General features: G+C 37.7%; 1 protein-coding gene across 9 annotated transcripts in view; it reads right to left on the reverse strand.

Annotated features, from left to right (window-relative positions):
- Positions 1-24666, reverse strand: part of CD36 (CD36 molecule (CD36 blood group)) — a 182960-nt gene that overhangs the window by 67524 nt on the left and 90770 nt on the right. For 2 of the 9 annotated variants that reach the window (XM_077748510.1, XM_077748501.1), the window contains exon 3: positions 12098-12216. The exons of 3 other annotated variants lie outside the window; for them this stretch is intronic. The gene's annotated coding sequence lies outside the window, so the exon portion shown is untranslated. Of the gene's footprint in view, positions 1-1583; positions 1724-1823; positions 1883-12097; positions 12217-16218; positions 16244-24666 lie in introns of those variants that run through there. 4 more of the 9 variants (XM_077748512.1, XM_077748506.1, XM_077748505.1 and 1 more) reach the window with 4 other exon arrangements.

Here is a 24666-nt window from a genome sequence, read left to right on the forward strand (position 1 = left end):
TTATTGCTACTTCCAGAGTTTAGAAAGCAAGACATGACAAGCTTCCTTTCTGGGAGAACTGACTGGTATAAAAGAAAACATGATATCACTTCCTAGCGAAGGTGGGCAATGGGGGAGGAAAATGAAATGGCCAAGACACTTACTTGATCCCTCTATAGTGTCACTGTCCAATAGAAGCAGAACATAAGCCTCGTTTTGTAAGGGCTTTTGAAATGTCCACTAGTAACATGAAAAGCATAAATAAATGCGTGATACGAGTTTTAATATTAATGTATCATTTAGCCCAATATCAAAAATATTATCCTCTTAACTATAACAGTAATCTGTATATATAAATCATGTATTAATATATGAATTATATTATCATTATTATAACATAATAATTGAGATAAAATTATTAAGGAGATATTTTCCATTATTTTTATACGAAGCCTTACAAGTCTGGTTTTCATTTTACTGTCATAAAAGTAAAAGAGCACATCTCAGTTTGGACTAAGTCTATTTCAAGTTCTCAATAGTCACTCGTGGCTAGTGGCCACCATATTGGTCAATGAAACTCTAGAAGGAGAACTGTATTTATATGCCAAAATTTTACATTTTTTAAATGTTTCATTTATTTCTGAAAGAGAGACAGCGTGAGCAGAAGAGGGTCAGAGAGAGAGGGAGATACAGAACATGAAGCAGACTCCAAGCTCTGAGCTAGCTGTCGGCACAGAGCCCAACATGGGGCTTGAACCCACGACTGTGGGCCCATGACCTGAGCCAAAGTCGGATGCTTAACCAACTGAGCCACCCAGGCGCCCCATATACACCACAATTTTAAATATAAATGGACAATCACCAAACATTTGAGGTACACCTCTGACATGCATGACATAATTTAAAACAGGCAAGGAGACAGTAAGGATAGATATAAGAAAAGGGAATAAAAACCACTAAATATTTTTGTAATTACTGTGTTCAAACAACTAAGGCAAGATATTCCATCATGAAACTAGAGAAACAGAACATCATAAAGTCATATAAAGAAATAAAAGGTAGCAATAAGGAAAATTTAAGCAATGGTTGTAGAAATAACACAGTCAGGGGCGCCTGGGTGGCTTAGTCGGTTAAGCGTCCGACTTTCGCTTAGGTCATGATCTCGCGGTTTGTGGGTTCGAGCCCCGCGTCGGGCTCTGTGCTGACTGCCAGCTCAGAGCCTGGAGCCTGTTTCAGAGTCTGTGACTCCTTCTCTCTCTGACCCTCCCCTGCTCATGCTGTCTCTCTCTCTCTCCTAGAAATAAATAAAGCATTAAAAAAGAAAAAAAAGAAATAACACAGTCAGCAGGCGGTTTGAATATCACCGTAATGCACAGTAATGGCATCAGTACAGGAACCAAGAGAGCACCATCCCAGGAACAGAACAGATCCACCATTCATTGGAAGGGATTTGTGGGGAAAGCAAAATAAATCCAGAAACAAAATGGGGAAATAAGGACAGAATGCATGAGTATTATCCAGAAGTGAAGGATATAAGTCTCCAGAGTACAAGAAGTAAGCCAGCGTAGCTCGCTGGATTGAAATGGCCATAGGCCATGTCCTACCTGTCTGTCTTCACACAGTTGCAGAGTATCAAGAATAAACAGAAGATCTTAAAAGCCTCCGGTGGACTTGGGAGTAATGTCACACACAAGTCAGAACACTGGGCATTTAGAAGACACGTAAGCAATCTCTTTAAAAATCTGAGGGAAAAGGATTGCCAAGTGCAATTCTGTATGCAAACGCATTTTGAAGAATGAAAATAAAGACATTTTGATGTCTGCAAGTTCCCAAAATTTACTTGCCTTTTATCCTTTCCTAAGCAGTTCAAAGAACTCCCAGAACAGAAACTCCTAGGTAAGGAAGTAAACCAAGAAATCAGAAGGCAGAGGATTGAGTAAATAGCTGGTCTGACAACTGAGGGACAAAGGGAATTTCCAGGAAGAAGTTTAAGAGATGTTCCGGGATAAGAATTAGGTCACAGGTCTTGGGGGATGGTGGTGGCAAAGGTCGTATTGGATCAGAAGGATAACAGAGCATTTTAGGAGGTAATTACCATCATCAGGAAAAAGTAACTTCTACAAGAAAGCCCTCATTCCAAACTTGAGGCTCTCCCTTGAAGAAAATGTGTAACATAGAGAGTCAATACTCTCAAGGAAGGTGAATACGCCAAGTGAGTGAAATGGAGGAAGGGTTCTGTGGCATACTATCACACCTAGATCCTTCTCCATAGAAGCAAATGAAAGGCTAATGTGTAGAAGACCATGCGTTTTATAAAATCAAGGAGTGACACTGTAAGCATGTTATCTAGAAACAGTTCAAGGCATTTTTCTCCTGGAAAGAGGCATTTTTCTCCTGGAAAGAGGCATGGGGAATGGGGAAACTAGGGCAATTGTCTTTTTTCTTTAGGTGCTAACATACTATTTGACTTCTTTCAATCACGTTCATTTGATAATCAACTACAGTTTAAAACAATACTATATCTGTTTCTTTTAAGTTTTTTAATGTTTATTTATTTTGGGGGGAGAGGAAGAGAGAGAGAGAAAAATAACCTGCACATGAGCAGGGAAGGCACAGAGAGAGAGGGGGAGACAGAGGAAATGGGCTGTGCACTGGTAGCAGAAAGCCCACTGTGGGGCTCAGTATCATGAACCGCAAGATCAGGACCTGAGCCAAAGTCTGAAGCTTAACCAACTGAGCCACCCTGGGGCCCCAAAACAAGATGGTATCTGAACTGAGTTGTCCACCTAACTACTTACCAATCCTTTACTTCTTTTCCTACCTGTGTCTCTTCCCTTCACTCTCTTGGTCGTGGTGCATCTTCATTTTCTTAACAATTCCCTGGGAAATGTATCTGCTCAGGAAATTGCTTTACTTTCTACATTAGTGAAAAGATTGAGGTCATCTGCTATCGACTCAATGTCTCTACAAAAATATAGTATAGTACCTGCTTCATACGGGTACTGTAAATCCTCAGCTGGAATCCTTAGCTCTTGTAAATGTATTTTTATTGTAGGAATTGTTCAGATTGATGTTTCTGGGACAGAATGGGTGCTAGAAATTTCTAAAACTGCCATGTTGCTATTTAATTGAAAAAAATTTTTTGAAGTCTTTACAAGTAGTTGGTACAGAATTGTGCAGATCAGAAAATCAACACACCAAAACTTACTTCTGTGTTTGGAATTTGACCAAGATACTAAATATCCTGTTACCTACCAGCTCCTAGCCTGTAAATCCGTAAATCTAGAACACTTTCCCCTGTTGAAATTAGATTTCTTTGTCAATAATTTTAAAAACAAACCTGGGAAACTGCATGGTAATAAGTATATACAAAAGAAAGGAAAAGGAGGTATAGATTTAGATAACAGATGATCAAGTAAACTTAAATTATAAGATTCTTTATAGTTCATCTGGTACAACCATTCTATTTTTAGCTAAAAGCAGAGAGAGGACCTGAAAATGTCTTCTCAAAGTCACAGATAGTAAGAGAACAGGGACCAAAGTTCATGTCTCCTAAATCTGAAAGCTGCAAGGGATGTAGAAAGTCATTTAATCTAAATGATTTCTTTCTCAGATGAGGAAATGGAGTTCCAGATTTTTATATACGTAGTTTGGTTTTAAAGTCTTAACCATAACATAATTTTGCATTTATTTTACAGATGGGGAAGCTGAGATACTGAGAGGTTACAATATGTATTCAATGACACAAAATACGTAGCACTTGAATTCAGATTTAATAAATAATAAATAATTATATAGCCTATAGTTTTTATACTTGGGAACTACCATTGGAGAAAATTCCAAGAGTTTTCATGAAGCTTTCTCCCTAAGCTTATTTGAGAGAAATTATAAAGAGTAAAATCAAGAAAGTTCCAAGCTTTGGATTAAAAGGGAGGAAAGGTATTTGGGAACTCATTAACTCATATATTCATTTAAAGACTTACTGACCACTGAGTATATTCAGACTTTGATCTTGGTGCTGGGACACAAAGATGAAAAAAATCTCTCTCATAGATGGTTTTGTTGAGAGGAGATACACTATAAATTAAGAGAAAGACATCAAAGGATATGTGGACATTTTAAAAATCATGCTAGAGGGAGAAAAACAGGGGGAACAAACAGCATGTATAAATCCAAAGCCAGAAGGGTCTGACGTATTTGGAAAACCACAAAATTATTTGCAGGGAAATGCCAAAAAGTGAGGAAGATGAGCAGAAACCAGATTTTGAAGCCCCTTGCATGATTCTAAGAAACTTGAATTCTATTCTGTAAGCAGAAGAGAGTCATTAAGCAACATTAAGTACGGGAAATGACAAGCTAAGAGTTTTTATTTATAAAGGGTCAAATTAAAGGCAGTGAACTGGGCTGAGAGTCTACACAGAAGACTAATCAATACTGGGAAGACATAAGGTTCTGAACTAAAACTTGTATTCCGTCTAATGAAGAGGAGGTGGAGTCACTAGACAGACTTCGTTGTAGTAGGAAGGTTCTTGCACCTTGTGGTGGCAACCATGGCGAGGAGGGCTAGAAAATGGAGAAGCCAGCCCCAGGAGTTCTTCTCCTGAGTGGGAGATATGCTCTCCTCAAAAGCTTGTTTGATGGCTCTCTGGAGCCTAATGGCAGAGGTAGGATTGGGAGAAGTCATTAAAACTGGGTAAAAACTGAACCAATAGCTTCAGTAGGAGAAGAAACAAAACAGTAGAAGCCAAAGGCACCTAGGACGGGGCACTTCTCTGATACAGACACCGGTTGAAGTGTCAAATATAGTACAACGCTAACAAATAGCACAGCAGTTAACGGAGACACTTACACACTTCTGCTGCTATAAGGAAGCATTTAATCTCCTAATTTTTCACCTTCCCCATGTCACATTCCAGGCTGCGGTTTAGCTTGTAAGGTAGTGGTGTGGAATCAGGGCAGCACTTTAGCATCAGCATGGGGGTTGGGGGGAAGATGTGGAAGTAAGAGTGGGGAACAAAGGTCAAGAGATGGAACGCTCTATTGCAAAAGCCATGACCCAATATGTAGGAGACACTGATCATGGGATTTGCTTAGTCTAGGCTCAGTAACTTACAGAAGGACCTTGTCAGGAATAAGCAATAAATGAAAAGATTACATAAACCTGCTTTTTGGTGCATTTATTTGACCAGTGGTTGCATAAAACATAAATACATTAGGAACATTTAAAGAGGTAAAGGATAAAGGAAGAAAGAGAATCTAAGCCAGTGGAAAACAAGGATACCCTCCAAGAAATACTCTGTGAAGCTTTTACAATTAAAACCAATCACCACTGTTTGCCCCTAAGGCTAATACGCTCTGGAAAAACAAAGATTAGATATAAGTAAGAGGAGAAAGTTGCCATTTTATTCTGGCAGAAGTCATACAACTATTTTAAGAATATCCTTGATGGATGTAGTTTGCAGAAACACGTCAAGCGTAGAAATGTTTCGGGTAAGAAAAGTGATTGACCTCAATTTGTTTCAATTTCCATGTAAAATATGTATCTCTTGCTAAATTGGGCACACAAAATATTCTTTTGACCATCACAAAAGGCAGTAATTATGTTTATCTGCAGCGATCTTCAAGATAGTAATATTAAAATCTATACATATTCCCAAGAACATGATGCAAATTTGACCCTGCATAAAATAGAGAAGAATGGTCTCCAATAATACTGATTTCCCAACTAATGGATATTTTTATACTTACTGGTATTGTTTCCTTTTAATTACTATTAACAAGGAATTAAATCAGTTATTACGACTTTGTTGTAACTATTGAACCAGTCAAATTTGGCATCCAAGGTGCTGCCTTTGGCTGTAGAAGACTTGAAAAAATTCACATCACCTAGGCTCATAACAGACATCTGTAATCTTTAAAAAGATGTAAGCCTTGTTGTTTAATTAAGAGATAAAATGTTTAACTTGAGTTTTATCTTCTCAATTTCAGTTTCCTGCTCAGTTCCTGGCTCACATAAAACAAAGCTACATGTTTCACTTGAAAACAGGAAAGATGAAATAGCATCATGCAAAAGGGTAAATATTAAAAGGAGAGGGAAAAAATGCCCATCTTTCTTTGTATAGATCATATCTTCAAAGGTAACTCAAGGGCAAATTCTGTAATGTTCAATGAAAATAACTTCTCTTTATTAAAATAATATGATAAGTAAAGCAGAGGTGGAAAACAAATCTCTATTTTGTATTGCCTTGATTCTATTTTAAGAAACCAATAGAAAAAACTCAAAGATGGAAAATCTTAATCTTACATATGTGACTGAAACCTTGCATTTATTATGCAGCTCATGTTTAAAAAGCATATACATATAAAAAGAGTGGTATATTTAACAATATTCCAAATGTCTTAAATACATATTACAGAAAGGTATTTTTGGCACATGTGACTTGTGGGATCAAGCTTAATTTATAGCCTTATCTCACTGCCTCCCCCCACCCCACTGGTCCCATCCCAACCCACAACACCTCCTCTAAAGTCTTATAACAAGGTCTAAAGCAAATTAGAAGCATGGGACATTTGTTCATGTTTCTACTCATTTTAAATCCACACATTACTAAAACATTGAATATTACTCGATCATGAACTTTGAACCACTTACTAGGTATTCTTTTAAGTAAAACATGATCATTCATAGTCTATTATGTAAAAGAAAAAGATTATTCCATTTATTTTAGGTGGCATATAGAATATCTAAGAGGAAATGACATATTTTAAACCACATTTATTTAAGTTAAACTTAGATTGGTATTTCCAGCAATACTTTATTTACAATAATTCCCAACTCCTAGACTTAAACTCATCCTATACAGTAAGTGGAAAGACTACTTCATTTATCCACAAGTAACATTCACTATGTGAAATTAAGGTTTTATTCATTTATCTGTCAATGGTATATTTTTTTCATTTATTTAACACATTAGTTTTTATAATGTAAAAGCAAGGAACTGAATCAATTCCTTCAACAGTTTGTGCATGTTATAGTTATTATACACAGATTGATCTCTTGTGGTTCTCATTGACCAAATTGCTACTATCAAATAAATAAGATTTTGTATTAAAATACTCAGTGCACTGACTATATCACAGGGCTTAGGGAGAAATTACAAAGAAACTCAATTAGAACCTTATCACCGAAGTAGTGGAAAGTGAATTTCATAGAGGTAAGTTTCATTACTGAAGCAACAAAGAATTTTGTCATGAGAAAGAGAAAATAGGTCCTGACATCCAGCCCCCACTGCTATCTGGTAGATCTTGTTGTTTCTTTCTTTTTTTTTTTTTTAAATGTTTTTATTTATTTCTAGGAGAGAGAGACAGCGTGAGCAGGGGAGGGTCAGAGAGAGAGGGAGTCACAGACTGAAACAGGCTCCAGGCTCTGAGCTGGCAGTCAGCACAGAGCCTGACACGGGGCTCGAAACCATGAACCGCGAGATCATGACCTAAGTGAAAGTCGTACGCTTAACCGACTAAGCCACCCAGGCGCCCCAGATCTTGTTGTTTCTGGACACTGGCCTGTACTCACAGCCAGGCCTTGGTATCTTCTCATAGAACATGAACAATTTGACAAAACATCAACCTTTGACAAGGCCACTCTATGATCATGACAGCTCATGACAAAAACTAAGCACTCTGTAATGGCACCTAAACACAGCAATTATGAACACTAAGACACCGCACAACCCCGTTTCCCAACTAATTACGGGTCACTGATGCTGCTTTGCCAATCGCAGCCTTAGCCGGTCTCTTTTTCCGTTCTCCTAGATAAGATTTATTAGACCCCTGGAGGTAAATTTACTGTGCTTCACCACCACAACCAATTGAGAGCACGACTCCTTTTCCTTAATCCCACTCCCAACCCATCACCCAATCAAGGTCCAAATTCTCTTCTCTATGGGTTTCTTTTTAACACCTTCGTACTGAGTCACCCTTGTTTCCCTGAGGTATACTCTGCCCTCTTTGAGATGAGTAATCAACTCAACTTGTTCAACTACAGGTGTGTCCCTGCAGGTCTTTGGCTCAAGAGCATTGACAGTGATAAAGTATCTCCTGAGCTTGGCTCTTCCTGCCAGTGCCAGTCACAAAGCTCTGGTGTGTTTTGTCCCACAATCCTCCAGAATGTTGTGGAAGACTAAATGGAACTTCAAGGAAGGAAAATTAGAAGATGCCATAGGGATGAGGAACAGGAGAGATGATTAGAAGTGTGCAAAATGGCATTAAACAAAGATCTTGAGGTTAGAGCTGCTGTATCAAATATAGAATAAAAGAATATGCCACGCTGCGGGGACATAAACCGGGCCACAGGGAGGACGCTCAAGAGCTGAAGGACCTTGAAATGATGAAGAGCTTTATAATCCTGTTTCAAAAGAAGCTGGGGAGAATGTTGTCTTTTTCACCAAAATCCCACTAAAGAGAAGGAGTCTCAGCCACAACATTGAAGATAATATACTACTGTGATCTCTATAAAACTTGGGCATAGCATCATATAATTAGGGAACTAACGGCCCTCCAAGTAAAGAGCCATCAAGATAATAGTAGGTTAATTTTAAACAACTTCTTAAAAGGGCTTAAGATAACATCTGTATTTAATAGCGCTTAAAATTTTATGGTAATCAATAGAGTGGGAAGTCCAAGGTAGGAGTGTAGATTAAGAAAACAGCAAGAGTGATCCTAATGATGGTGATGACAAAGATAATTACAACAGCAATATAACAACAGATTGCTCAAAAGCAAGCATTATAAGAACTAAGTTAAACATTTTTGGTTATTCACATACATACCAATTTTTTTTTTTTTTGAGACAGATGGTGCTAAACCCAGTCTGATTTAAATAGCTGTTAAAATTGAGCTGAGTGCTAGGAGATAATACGTCTCACTCTCTAGTCTCTAGCCCTTACTTGCCAGTCCTTGTTTTCCAAAAGAAGGAAGGATTTAAAACTAGATCAGACTCTGAGTTTGGCTCAGCATCATAGTGCATGTCCTTCCCTAATCTTATCTTGCCCTCAACCCTTTGCCTACATAGCAAGCACTTGCTGGGCGGTCACGCCTGCAATCTGAACCAGGTTGTGATCTGCCTCCCATCATGCCATGTCACAACCCATAGGATATGCAAATTCTAGCTTCAGGCTTTTTGCAATCACTTCCACCTGTTAGAATACCGTATCATTTCCCCGATCAAACTCTTCCTCATTCTTGAAAATTCCAGGTTGCTCTTGAAGCTACTTTCCTATCATAGGGAATGAGAGGATGCTTCCTATCATTTGGTTTTCACTGGTTTATACTTGTATTTCTGCAGGACACTGGCAGATGTTTCATTCATCTGTAGCCTTTGCAAGAGTAAAGGAAGTTCCTCTGGCATTCTTAGTCTGGACTTCTAATTGGGACCAAATAGGAGAATGAACAAAGCAAAATGCTGGCATTACCCTCAAGTAGCTTGTAAAAGGACCATTATGCTGCACTGTGACACCTCCATCCATGTGGGGAGAACAGTGGAAGGAAGATAAAGGACATTTTGGTGGAAGAAGTGTGATCTTCTTTGAGAGTCAGAGTACAGGTCCAGGTAAATACAGTGGGAGAAGGTAAATAGATCAAAGGGCTTCCCCCCAGATATGTACATCCATAAGAACATACACGGTGAGGAAGTATAGATGTTTTGAGAAGGCTTTGGTACAGTGTGTGAGTTCTGGAAAGACAAGACAGGACACTAGAGAGGAAGGCACAGATGACAACACAAAGCCCTAATATAAACAAACCACACGGAGATGTGTGCCTGAATACCTAGGAATTCTTTCCATCAGCAATTTCTCTTGAAAGCAATATAGAGCTCCTCAAGGATTTTAGGAATACATAATAAAAGGAATACATAATAAAACTCAGGGTTAGAAGATGGTGCTGGCTCTCCAGGGAGAGTAGATCAGACAGAAAGCCAGAAGAGATCTCCCAAAATAGTCTAGGAAGAAAAGTCTACGGTCTTGAATTAAAGTAGTGGCTGGACAGAAAGAAGTTGAGAAAGGTTTCAGAAATAGAGATGGGAAGATATTTAGAAGGGAGGTAAGCCTTGGCAAATAATTAGCTAGGTTAAGGAGGAAAAAAAAAAAGTCAAGAATGAGTCCCAGGTTTCAGGCTCTAGTAACAAGATGAAAGAAAATAATGTAAAGGAAATAACAGAACTAGATGTGAGGGTGGGCAGAGGGTAGGCCCATTTTCTTTTAACTAGTTCCAAGATCCTGGGACAGTTTCTCAATCTCTCTGTTTACCCTTTTTTTTTTTTTTTATGTTTGTTTACTTTTGAGAGAGACAGAGAGAGAGAGAGTGCAAGTGGGGCAGGGGCAGAGAGAGAGAGGGAGACACGGAATCAGAAGCAGGCTCCAAGCTCTGAGCTGTCAGCACAGAGCCGGACGTGGGGCTTCAACTTGTGAACCACGAGATCATGACTTGAGCTGAAATTGGACGCTTAGCCAGCTGATCCATCCAGGTGCCCCTCTGTTTACTCATTCTTAAAATGAGGATAACACTACCCATGTTTTAATTATTTTGCCAATTAAATAGTTTAATAAAGCCCTGCTAAGCACTTATCATGTACAAGAAAGACACTTATCTAAGCATCTTACATACAGTAACTCACTTTGAACAATTGTCCTATGACGGAAGTACTTTTATAATCCCTATTTTACAGATGAAGCAGAGGCACAGAGAGGTTTACCAACTTACTCAAAGCCACAGAGCTGCAAAGTGACAAATTCAAATTTCAAACCTCTTCAGTCTGACTACAGAGAGGGTGCTTCATCAAATTTACAGTGCCTCTCATTAAATACTAATCATTTTATAAAATTATTATCAAAGTGATTATAATCTCTGGTTTCACTGGCAGGATATACTTAACTATTTAGCCTATCCATTTGTTTTAAAAGTATTTGCAGAATATATGGACGTACATACATTTTACTCAACACTAGCATAGATTCAAGCATGGCAACACACCTATCTTGGGGCTGCTTACAGCTTAATTTTGAACCTAAAATGCATATCATGAAACAGAAGACCAGGTTACGTTTTTGAAGGGGTCAGACACTCTTGACATAAGATATAAAGCATCCTTATCGAGACAACGACCAGCAGGCACTGGGGCCAAGAGATGTAGATTTGGGTTCTCTGCAACATATAAAGTATTGGTGAAACTATAAAATTGATGAAGTCACCCAGTAGATATTGATGGGGAGGGGACCCTAGAAAAACTGCAAACAGGGAAACTGGGGACTGCCCATCCAGTGCCTAGGCAAGGGCATAAACCCCATGGAGTATCTGTGGGCCTTGGAGGCCTTATGTAGAAAAGTAAGTGGATCCTGGTTTAAGAGTATGCATGCTAAGAACTATTCCCACTTCTAATGTTTGCAGTTTTTGCTGTGAACAAATGTAAACATCGGGAGAGCTGCCGAAAGTCAACTTCCAACTTTAAACCTGAGAAAAACGCCAAGCTTCATAGCTGTTGCTTTGCCATGGTAAATAATTAGTAAGTAGTTTTCTTTTCACAAAAGACCATTCAGTTAGTTTCAATTGCTTTTATGTATTCTAGAGGATTTCTGCTTCAGAAATGTTCTTGCGGTTACTATGTACAGAAGTTCTGTGTGGGAGATTTTAGACAGAGAACAAAATGGCACCTTTATTCCTTAAGAGGAGTATTAATGGGGTAGAGAAGATAATGAGCATAATTATAATAAGCTTCCTGCAGTCTGCCTCTTAATACCAGGATTTACTTTTTTCCTTGATCCTTTTTTTCTTGGTGTCATATGGTGAAACAGAAAATGTTAGTGCAGTAAAAGGATGGAATACACAGAGGTTTGGAAGACTGAAGGAAGAAACTTGCAAGATGCTCTCAATGAAGTCACAGAGGAACCCTGACCGAGGGGCTGAGGAAGGCAACAGATGATGACCACGCCTCTACCACTAGCTGGCCACTGCTTCCAACCCCAGGGAAGATTTTGGGCCTCTGTGTGACCAGACTGGCAAACAACTACTACTATGCATATTGTGCTTTCCCATAAAGTGTGAGCAGACAAATCGCAATCTGTACCTGAGGCCAGGTTAGCAAATCCTGAAGATGGCCAGTGGACCCTGAACAGAACCGACAGAGCTGAGTTTTTCTCCAGCTTTATCCACAACTTGGCACACAGAGTGAAGACATCTCTGAGACTGAAATGCAGAAGGAAGTACATCTAAGCTTTGCATGCAGATTAGGGTGTTAGGGGATGGGGGGCAGAGGACTAAGAAATCAGTGATATTAGGTGAAATAAATGAGCTCCGTGGACTTGACCCTTAGAGATAATCAGTGGAAGGTGGACATTTGAGGTTAGAAAAGATTTAAACATAATAATTTTGAATAGATGAATAAAATCTAGCTATTGAATGCTTACTACGTGTGGGGCACTGGCCCGGGCTGACAGCCAGTTACAAATGACCCCTGCCTTCCAGAGGTTTACAGCTCAGCCCAATATCCATCTCTAGGGAGTAGCAAAGGTCTGTGTCCAGTGCCCTTATCACTGTACACGTCCTTATCACAGCATGTGTCCTCCTGCGATGTAAGTGCCCATCCACGTGTCTGCTAAGACTTAACTTTTGACCAAGCAGCTCTTAAAAACACAAGGCTCCTAGAGTGGAGAGGTTTCCACAGAAGCCAGAGGTCTTCATCTTTCCCTCCAAGAGACTAAGCTAAAATTTGGATTAGTGTTTGTCTCCCATTTCAGATTAAGCATTTCAACAAAAAGTAACCTTAAGGGGCTATAAGACCCAAAGCTTAGAATGCACACTCACTGATAATACTGTATTTGGAAGGGGTTTCCTTGTGCTTTATGCAAGTTAGTCAGCATTTTAAAAATGTATTTTTCATCTGTAGGGGCAATGGCAAGAAGCTGAGAGCAGGCAAAGGAGGCAACTCTGGCCATTATCTTCCTTCTAATTCTGTAAAGGTAATACAATGTCACCCGTTCAGCCTATCTTCTTCAGGAGATGGATGTATCATTAAGGTATCTGCTTGTGTGCGTGGCCAGAAAAGTGTCTACAAAATGATCCTACATCTTTATCATTTACTAACAGCTTTGTTTTTCAACTTTCATCAAAATATTTCACTCCATATAAACAAAATTTAGAACCACCTGTAAAACGATCCTGTATCTTTATAAACATCCAGCGCAAGATTGTCAATAATATTCTCTAGAGCCTACAACAGTGCCTGACACACAGTGAATGCTCATACATATGTATTTTTACAATGCATCAATGAATAAGTGACTCTGAAAGATAGTTGACTCCAACAGGTATTCAACCAAAAAAGGGTTGCTATTTTAGGGTTCACTCTTAAAGTAAGAGTATTTGTTGAAAAGATCCTGTTCACTACAAATTTTGCATGCTCTAAAATGATCTTATGTTTAGGGTCCGTGCTATGGGACCACTGTAGCGAATCAACTCACTTTTATTACTTCATTTCTAAAGCTTCCTAAATTGAGATACAAGAAGGACACTTAACCATGGCATCTATTACATTTCAAAGAGTAATAATGAAATTCCTGAATAGAGTAAATAAGTGTCTACCTGCATTTCTATTAGACTGTGTTCTTAATTTTTAAAATGATGACATGACTACTAGTATCCTGTCCAATTCCCTAAAAATTATAATGGGAGATTTGTAACACTTATATTTGGAAGATTTAATGAGGAAAGCAACATTAAGAGATGAAACAAATATTTTTTTAAAGCACTGTTCTTACTCCACTTGTAAACTTCACAAGAATTCAAGGAAGAACAATGCTTATCTATTTGGGGACACTCTGGAGTCCTTGGTGAATGTAGCCAAGCTGTCTGCTATGCCCCTCAATAATGCTTGCCAACTTTCTGTCATTTCCTGTGTCAGATGACAGTGTTTGTGTGACAAAGGTCTCTAGGTATATTTCAAAACATTTTAAACAACTGCGTACCACAAAACACCTTCTTAAAAGTGTTGATCATTTTCCACACACCTAAATATGTCAGAAGACACAAAACGGAATCCACCTTACCAATCTTCATAAAGAAATGCCTGGGAAGTCCGCTGGGGAATGAGTGGCATACTCATAGCCTTTTGTGAAAGGAAAAACTTTAGTGGCTTAGTCAGTTTCTGCCCTTTGATATAACACAGCAAACAGTGAAATTGATTATTTACTCAACTATTTACTTTTAATATTCTCTGTGCACTTATGCTAGTTTTAGACCATTTCATTTTTCTGATAAATAACAGTTCATTGTTTGTGATGGAGAGAATCATTCTTAACCCACAATTATTTAGGATTCCAGGACCCTGATGAAAACAGTGTCACTCCTTTACCTGCAGTAGCTCCCTGTCCCTCACTGCCCACCACTCCTTTTAAGCTGTAGTAAAGCGGTGACATGCTTTGCAGTTTTCCTCTGAAAACTGATAAAAAACAAACAACTGACTAATAAAAAAACATGTTCCCTTTTCATTCATTTTAAAGCATTTCTTTTTAATTTCAGAAATCTCCAAAACTTAGCTTCCAAACACTAAGATTAAATTCCTTAATGAGTAATTTTAATTAGCAATTGGTACTAAAAGCAAAATTACCCAGAGTCACATTAACATCAGTAGATTATGTATTTCTTCATTCAAAAAAAAAAAAATAACACAACCATATTCTTCCGTTTAATTGGCCTATTCTGCAGTCTTAAATGGTCTTTGCCGTTGACTTGCTAGTCACTGGAAAGCCTCGCCCTCCCACCCCCCATTTTTGCTTGAAAATGATTCTTTCGAGTTCATGAGCTTACCTTTTCCCAGGTGAAAATTGTTTTATTATCCTCAGGTGTTTGCTTTCTTCCTTAAACTCTCAGAACAGTTAGCTGTAAAGCTGTCATTGTCTTTTACAATGGGATCTGATTCCAAATAATTAGTGTTTGTGTTGTACATCATTTGAAAATATTTCTCCTTTCCTTGCCAAGATTACAGGAGTCTCAAGTACTGCCTCACAAATCTCACTTTCATTATTTAGTCAGTCATTATACCTGAGAACCACACAGGCCGCCTATTTCTCTTCACCTGATCCATGTCCCACATGAGTTCTGGGTTCTCACACAGGAAGTGAACAGGAAGTTGACACTTTTCTGAGAATCAGTTCAGAATGCTTTCCCCAGAATTCAGCACAGCTCCAAGTGACCATTTCTTCAAAGAATACAAGGAAATGATCTTCTTTAAAAGGGAAAGCATTCTACCCAGTTCATTTGGAGACTGCAAAATAGCATGGGGAGTCAGAGGATACTGATTTTAAGTCATTATCTGGTTTTGGCTCTAAATAAGCAGGTCAGTAAGCTTCCTCTCTGCCTAACTAACTCCTCTATCATTCTCTGCCATGTTTTCTGGTCTTATGTACCCATACTATGAAACAGACCATGTAACAAAGTTCTGCTATGTGACAAAATCCCCTCCTTCCAAAATAAGTTATTTAGTGCCCACATTCACTATAGTTTGTATGATCACTAATGATCATTATGTTTATATATGGAGAGAATATTTTCTTCTTTCCTTCTAAGAGTCAGTTTGTTTAGAGGATTGACTCTGTTAAATTAGTTCTTAAATATACATGTTAGTCTTGACAGTGTGCCATAAAAACATCTTCAGAGCCCCATGAACAAAGATCATTCAATTTCTAGTTTCATTAAAAAAAAAAGCTTTTCCACTTTGGAACAGAAACTTTTAATTGTGCTTTAGAGTGTCCTTTTCAGAAGGCTATTTTAAAAATCCTGTGAGAAGGCAAACAGCAATTTAAATAGGATAACTCAGTCTAGATTGGTATAGCCATATCAACTTAGAGAATCTGAGGGAGTAAGATTGCCAGTCAAATTATACTTTTTGAAATAAGAATTTTACATTTTCTGATACTTTCTAAATAAAAGCCAGGAAAATGTGCAAATGGACATTTCATAGGCTGAATTTAGACACTAGTGAAAATGTTAAATTTAAGTGTCAAAAGTCTATTCATTTATTTCATTGAAAGCATACAAGTGTTAAAAGAAGCATCATAGACTAAATATTACAACAGATAGTAGTTATCTTCCTAAAGAGTTAAAAATAATTATTAATATCTACCAGATAATAGCCCATCAACCACAAAGAACTTGATAGTCACACCCCTAAACAAAAATGATTTTGCTCACCAACTTCTAGGGGAGCTTGCTTGTCTTGATGTAGGATCTGAAGTGAGCTTGAGAGAGACTGTTGTAGGAGGAGACGCAGAAAATAAACACATGATTTCCACAGCGTGGCAGCTGAGAACTCAAAAACTAGGCACGGGGTCTTGACCATTCATCTGTCTTTAAGGTTATCCTGACATCTGAAAGCCATTGACAGCCTGAGCCTTCCAGCACTTCAGGCGCATGCCTAACACAGGATAAATATAGATCCCTGACACCTGAGCCAGATGGAATGAAAGTTAGCTTGAAAAATCTCATTCATTTTGTGCCTCGGTTGAGGAAAATAAAACCATTAATCCTTTCCTGTTAAAACCTGTTATGCCCCTTAAAAAATAGTTTCAGTGCTTCTGAAACATGAGAATTCAAATAACCATTAATAATCAATTTACTTCTCTCCATAATTACCATTTGTGGAATAGTATAGAGACAGGTTCAAATTCTCCTTTCTTGGTGAGGTATAAAAGAAATGTAATTGTGAACATTAATAATTATTTTTTCAGGTTTTTTTTAAAAGGATCTTTGGCAGTGTGTCCTTAAATGTGAGTATCTATTTGGTAAACTTTCCAGTATCTTTTCTCCTATGTTCTGTAAGTAGTGATTTGGTTCTTTATTGTTTTCCTCAATTATTGAGGCAGAAAGTGTCCTGCACTGCCCAGGTGCTTTGGTTTAAGTTAAGCTTTTGGTATAGTTGCGTAATATAGCTTATTTAAATTGAATTTTCCTTAGTACCCTTTGTAAACATAATGTTCCTTCAGCCTGAGAAGGTATGATTAAAATTCTTACTCTGAAGATATAATGGCAAATTTTTTAACAATAAATCATTCTCTGGGATTCATAATTTCAGGATCCCTAATTCTATATTAGAACAAACTGAACAGAGAAACTAGGAAAGTCATACTGCTCCCCTGAGATTTTGAGGTATTAAATATTTTTAGTCTGTAGTATATTTTACTGAACGGCATTAAAGAAAAATAATGGATTTTAGGTTACGACGTTCTGCATGAAGCTGATCTGTAACTAGTAGTACTGACCGTCCCAGAAAGAAGGATTCTTTTTTCAAATTACCAAAACTAGTATTTGTTTTATTTTATTAATAGGTCCCATGTACTGAGAACTGTCTATATTCTTGGCACTTTGTTAAGTAGATATCATATCATCTCATTCTCTTTTCCTAATCCAAAAATATCCCTTCAAATCAAGTTAATATTTTTATGCCCCATTTTACAGAATAGAAAATTAGAACTTAAAAGGGCAGATTTTGACAATGGACATATGGCTGCTAAGTGGTTCATATAAGAGTATAACTCATAGGATTTTGACTGAAAGTATGTTTTTTTCTCCATCATACAATATAGCTACAGGTTAAAAATGAGTTTCATCCATGCTTTATCTGTATCAAATTAGCCATCCTGCGAATAATTCCAAAGCTTCTTTCTTTATTTTTTTAAGACAAACTTAGGGAAAATACAGAAATGGTCCCTGTGGAGTATTGCTATGACACCAGGAAATCCCCAAAGCATTATGTCCCCAGCACAAGGAAAAGATAGGTCTGTAAGGCACGACTCTAGCCAGAGATATTTCTCATCTCTTGAATTTATCTTTTCCAACAACTCATCCTCATTATTTTATTTTATTTTATTTTATTTTTTTTTGAGAGATAGAGACAGCATGAGCAGGGGAGAGTCAGAGAGAGAGGGAGACACAGAATCTGAAGCAGGCTCCAGGCTCTGAGCTGGCTGTCAGCACAGGGTCCGACACGGGGCTCAAACCCACGAACCGTGAGATCATGACCTGAGCTGAAGTCGGACGCTTAACCGACTGAGCCACCCAGGTGCCCCCTCATTAATTTTTTAACTTTATTTTTGAGAGAGAGAGACAGAGAGAGAGAGAGAAGGGGAGCATAAGAGAGAGGAGAGAGAGAATCCCAAGTAGGCTCCACACTGAGAGCATGGAGCCCAAAGCTAAGCTTGAACCCAGGAAACAATGAGATCACGACCTGAAATCAAGAGTTGGACGCTTAACTGACTGAGCCACCCAGGTGCCTCATGCCTGCGTTACTTTGTTAAGCAGGGTTTGACCTGCCAGAGCGGATGGCCACATCTCTGCCATAATAGCATGTCTGGCAGTTGGCGATTGGATGACCTGCATTGGGGAGGAATACCCATGTGCAGAGTCAGCTGGCAAGGTCAGGTCACCAACACCAGGGGGATTTTGCATGAGAAAAGGAGGAGGTCACATTCTCAACTATGACAAAATGTGACCCTGTTATTCAAAAAATAAAGTATCATTCTATGTGTGTAAAACACTTTTCTATGAAACTTAAAGCTTAGTAATAAAATATTTTATCAAAACACTGAGAAGACAATAATTCAGTGAACTTAGGATCACACATTTTCTGTGAATCACAGTGAATATCATAGAATACCTCCAATATTCTAAGCACCATCATCTTGGAATATGGATTATGTCCTATAAATAAGCATAGGAAAGCCTGAATGAATTTCCTTTCCATGAATTATATATTCATTGACACGCAGCTCTTCACTCCCTGCTCGGCACCAGCTAATGAGCAGTGGATGGTGAGGGAAAGGAAGGAATAGTAGTGTACTGAACTAAAAAACAAACAAACAAAAGACTGGCTCTGGGATAACGAACAAGGACAAGATCTCTCTGACCCCTTCATCGAGAGAATCATCAGAAATTTTCTTAATCAGCTATCTTAAAACTTAAACATTGACAGAATGTCAAACCCAAGACTTTCTTTTCTCCTTAAGTCAGTTGCCTTTCAAGTGTTGATGAACCTAAATTTTTGAACCAGACAAAACCTCATCTGATTTTGGCTGCATACTGAATGGCAGAACTTTAAGGCATTAGAGTTGAACCCATAATCCTGCTGTAGGTAGCAGCTGTTACCAGCTGTTGATAGCCTGTTCCTCACAAGATGTTATTATGGAATTTCCCATTTCTTTGTGAAAATCTCTTCTCCAACACAAGCAGTTCATCTCAAAACAAGATATGCAAAGCATAATCAATACAGTGACATTAAGAATACTCATATTTTCTCTTCCTCCCAACAACTCCAAATCATATGTCTCTGATGCCTTCAGGGTGCTATTCTTCTAGGCATCTTTCTTCTCCATCCAACCAGTATCATCCACTGGGCTTCATCAAGTATTAATAACAGAATTGACTTCACCTTTAAGCATGCCATGCTGAATGTGTTTAGGACTTTTGAGTTAATAACATGCTTTAAAAAATGCTCTTCAGAGAAACTCAAATTTTAAATCAAAGATTTCTCCCTTATTTCGTATTTCTGTCCTTTGTGTAAGAGTTAACAATAAAGTGTTTCTGAATCCCTGGCTCTGTAACATAACAGGGAAGGAATAGTTTGTGGCCTTGTTGGGAAAATTTGGCATAAACCCCTGTATGCACTTGAAAACAATGAAAATATTCAAGACACTTCAACACATTAACCTTGCTAACTTGTTTTTAGGAAAAACGTATTTGGAAAACGTCCTGGATTATTATCAGCTTGCTTAATGTGTATATTCAGGATCTGAAAGACATTTGGGGGCTCATTTGTAACAGATTCAATTAGCAGACTGTTCTTACCAGGGTTTTCTGGTTGTCTGCTTTCCCATGTTAGCAATGTAATGAATAATTTCACTCGAAAGCCTTCTCCATAAGGAGCATTTACCTGCAGGAGAGCTGTGACAAAGAATTAACAGTAACCTTCTCTTGCTCTCCTCAAACCTGTATGTGTGTGAGATGTTTTTATTCTGAACATCAGCTTAGGGTAAAGCTTTTCTTACCATTTATTCTCAAAACTGACTTTAAGAGAGAATTCTAGCTCCATTTGTTATTCAAAAGTAATGAGGATCAATTGAAATCTGTACTATTAAAAATAATCTAACAGTGGTTCTCTTTGCTTTTTCCTTTAAGTGTTTGAAGCCTCAAATTATTGCTAAATTTCATAGGCTTATTTTTATCTTTCTTCCAATGTCATCTGTACTAGTTACAAAAGTTTTACCAAAACTTTACATGAAATAATATAGCCCTAAAGCAGCATTCTTCCCTTTTAAGTTGGATGGGTGGTCATTTAATCATTTATTAATTCAACAGTAAGATGTATTGAAAATCTGTGGATGTATACAGGATTGTGCTTCTCTTTTGGGGAAAAATTGCTAAATAAGAGCCAAGCTTTAGGCTCTCAAGTATCTTATTGTTTAGTGAAGGAAAACAAGCACCATTTAACAAATCATAATGTATTATAATAAGCTGGGATAAATAATGAAAGTGTCTTTGTGATATGCTGATCAGAGAGCTTTCTCTAATATACATATATATGTACGTATATTGTATATGTGTGTGATCATATACATGTGTATGTAAATTGTAAGCAATTATTTATATATGTATATGTGTATGGATATGGATATATATCTATATATAGAGATATACATATTATTTAAGAAAGTGTGTGTGTGTGTATTATGTATTAAGTATTAGGGAAGCTTCTCTGACCTCTTAGCTTTATCTTACCACAATGTAACATCCCTTCTCAATTTATTCCAGTTTATGGTTATATATTAGGATTTCTTAAATAATGCCTGACTCTTTTCACTAAACAATAAGATACTTGAGAGCACAACTTTGGCTCTTTATTTACCAGTGAGCTCAAATGTATATAGATATGTGTCATACACGTACAAACACACACTAATTTCTAGGAGTGAGTGTAGATTTTAAGAAGCAGCGAATTAGGGAAGCATACAGAGGTAAGAAGCCAGCAACTGTAAGCGGTCTGCCGTGGACAGGAAGGAAGCAGAAGACCAATGTGGCTGGATCAGAGAGATGGGGAAGAGCAAAAGGAGATGATTCAGAGGAGTTAGGAAAGAGCCAGATATAATATTTGCAAGGATTTACCCTAAGAACAATGGGAATACTTTGAAGAATTTCAAGACAGATATATGATTGAATCTGAATTACATTTAAAAAACAAACTCTGATAGCATCATGGCTGCTAGGATTGAAGAGAGGTAGGAATGGATGTGGGGAAACCAGTAAGGCAGCTATTACTGACTTGAATGGTCACTTGACCAAAAATGGATGGAGGAAAAATGGAGGAAAATACCCACATGGATTTAAAAAATATTTGGAAGGTAAAATCAACACATCTTGGTAATGGTAGTGGTTCTGGTGTATAAAGAAAGGGAAAGAAGAATAATTCATTGAGGAAGTCTTTAAATTGAAGCGATTCCAGAAATCATTCTTTACCTTAACATGCACACTTACTCTACAGATAACATGTGAGAATACATCTAGCCCAGAGCTAATGGTGAAATAAGATTTCTTGAATGAAAGGTAGTATAAATGAAGAAATGAATGAGTAGAATTAAGTACAGTGTGAGCAGGAGTGAATGGTTATACTGTAAAAACATCTATGTTTGTTTAGGTTATCATAGAAAGTTTTCACAAAGCTATGACAGGAGGAGTCACAACACACCAAGTGACACCTTAAAGGCTAGAAGTTCAGGGGATTTTTAGTTCTAAGAGAAGAGGAACCAAAAAACCCTGAAAGAATCCAGTACTAAAAGAAAATTTAAAGTGAACTAGAGAAATCATGCAAGAGTCTTGCATACATGTGACTCTGTCTATAGAGCTTGTAATCTAATGGAAACTTGGGTCCCCCTGGACCAAGAGCAAATATTATCCACAGAACATAAAGTCCTTCTTCCAGCACAACAAAACAACAGGCTGGTAGCCAATTATGGTAGAAGCTAAGCAGATGTCCCTTCGGTTTTTAAAACCAGACACGGAGCCTTGGTAGCTATAATTATTACTTCCATGTTGTAGCACTTTCTGTTTGTAGTATTTTGTTTTGATGTTATCACATAATAAGCAGCTAATAATCAGGCAACCCTTAGTACTTGCTGAGTGAGCAATTGTACAAAGCAGTGTCTAGTACACTATAGTGTTATCCTCTTTTCTTTAAGAGAAATGGGGGGATCAAAGACCTCCAGTCCTCAGATCATAGTTCACTTAATTTTCTTTTTCTGTATATATATTTTTTCACATAAAGATCTGATACCCAGTTTCTTAGCTGTACTTTTCCTGTCCATTTTTGGATTGCCCTTGCTCTGTCTGTGTTCTCACTGTAGGCATCTAAGAAGGTCTAGGCCTATCCCTGCTCTTTTCCTCCTATATCTTCTCTTCCTTGGCAACATATCCTACTCTGTGAGCTTAATTTAGCACCTTGCCAGTTAATCCCCAAGTGTATTTTTTACCCTAAACTTCTATCTTAATAGTAAGTTTAGTTAGCATTTTTGAGAATTCTCTATATACTAGTAAAGTGTCTGTGTCATGTGATTTTTTTTTAAACTTTGAAGATAAAACTAATATTTACCATTTAACAAGTTTAAATGGAAGTTTAGTAATGTTAAGTTACCTGCTTCATGATTAGAGTGTTCCAGGTAGCCAGATTTGACTTGATCTCTCCATCGATTCAAATCTTGAGCTGGGAGATACTGTGTTCTGACTGACCCACAGTGATATAATTCCATCTTGCATTTCTGTGGACATCTCTACCCTGCTGCCCTGAACATACGTCTCCGCCTCCCTATCTCTGAGACCGTGTCCCCAATCTCTACAGAGCTATATCATTGTGCTTTTTATCACTCAGCCTGAAACTGTTCCCCATGGACCCCATCATCTTCCAGTTCCTAACAATTCTAACTTCACCATGTATCTTCCGTTTGTCTCCTGTGTTCTATTTTCATTGCTTCTACCCAAGTCAGGTTTCTATTCCAACCTACCTTGACCATTGCCATGGTCTCCTAATTGAACTTCTTGCATGCAGAATCACTCCCTTTTCATTTATCCTTCCCACTGTTCACAGATTAATCTTCTAAAAATAAGTTAGATTTTACAACTTATTTACAATAAAACATTAATTGCACCCAATTATCAGAGAATGGACTTTAACCTCTTTAGACCACTATTGAAGGCCCTTATCTGTCAATTCAATCCTGCATGAAGTCTGTCCTTCAGGGAAGTGGTTCCTGCATTCACACCTTGCATTTCCCTCTGCTTCAATTATTTCCTCTAGAATTTTTGATATTCTACTTAAAAGTTACTCTTCAAATTTAGTGAATCCTTTAACATGGTATGTATACTTGAAGCCTTAAAAAATATAACATGCTCAATTTCCATCCCAGACAAATAAAATCAGAATTAATGAATGCTTCCATGTTTAAAAATTACTGTTAGTGCTGCTATTAGCCCATATGGGTACTTTGTGCAAATGAAAAGAACCACTTCTTCAAGACATTCTGCTGTACTCTGCAAGAAAATTGCCATACATATTTACATTTATTTATATTGTATATCTTATACCATAATATTTATATGTATATACAATTTATCATATATACGGGGCAAATGGCACCCATTAGTATTGTTCAGTGTGCATTAGCATTACCGTCCATAGTAGCCCACAGTAGTCCTGCTTCAAAATTCAATGAAAGCCTCTTCTCTCTGTCATGTCTTTGTCAATTCCCTCAAAATAAGCTCTTCCTATATTGACCTCCCATAGTATTGTATATGACCCTTTACTTCCCTGTAAACTTAAATCTTATTTTATCATACTTAGCATACATATTTAATCTCTTTGATGACCTTGATGGCTTACTTTATTTAAATTTAATCCATACCCCTAGATACTAACCAATTGTTCAATGGGTTTCATATGAATCATAGTTTTAGAAAGAAATCTCTAATTGGCAAATGCGGTAGTCTTACTGCCACCCCCCCCCTTCCATTGTACCTATTTCTAAAAACGTAAACAATACAAAATCCATGGAGACACGAAATAAATAACGATGGCAACAGTCAAAGAGGGAGGTGGATTTATACCAAAATCCAACCTGAGGCATTAGTTAGTTCACTCAAGTCAAGATTGGTATTTCCTGGCAGCCTGGCTCACAAGAGAATGCTGATGTGTATCAAAGCTCTCATCCTAAAAGAAAAGTTACAGTCCTTCAGAAGACATCAAACTTCTTCATGTACTCTAAGTTAACTTAATTACGTAGACATTTATAAGAGATGGACATTAAAAGGGACAGTGTCTTCGAAGTGTTCTAACAAAATGTTGAGAAGTAGAAAATATCTTCAAAGATTCAGAATCTAAAAGACTTCATATGGGGTGTGCCTGGCAGGCTCAGTTGATAGAGCATGCGACTCTTGATCTTGAGGTCATGAGTTTGAGTCCCACATTGGGCATGGAGCCTACTTAAAACAAAGCAAAAGAGACCTTCTATGGTTTTGATGTTGACCACTTCTTCATGCTTGTCTCTTACTGTCTCACTTCATGGACTCTGCTTGAACCATACAGGCCTTCCTGGAACAATCCAG

The sequence above is a fragment of the Crocuta crocuta genome, unplaced genomic scaffold (assembly GCF_008692635.1).
Source record: "Crocuta crocuta isolate KB4526 unplaced genomic scaffold, BGI_CrCroc_1.0 scaffold417, whole genome shotgun sequence".
Lineage (NCBI taxonomy): Eukaryota > Metazoa > Chordata > Mammalia > Carnivora > Hyaenidae > Crocuta > Crocuta crocuta.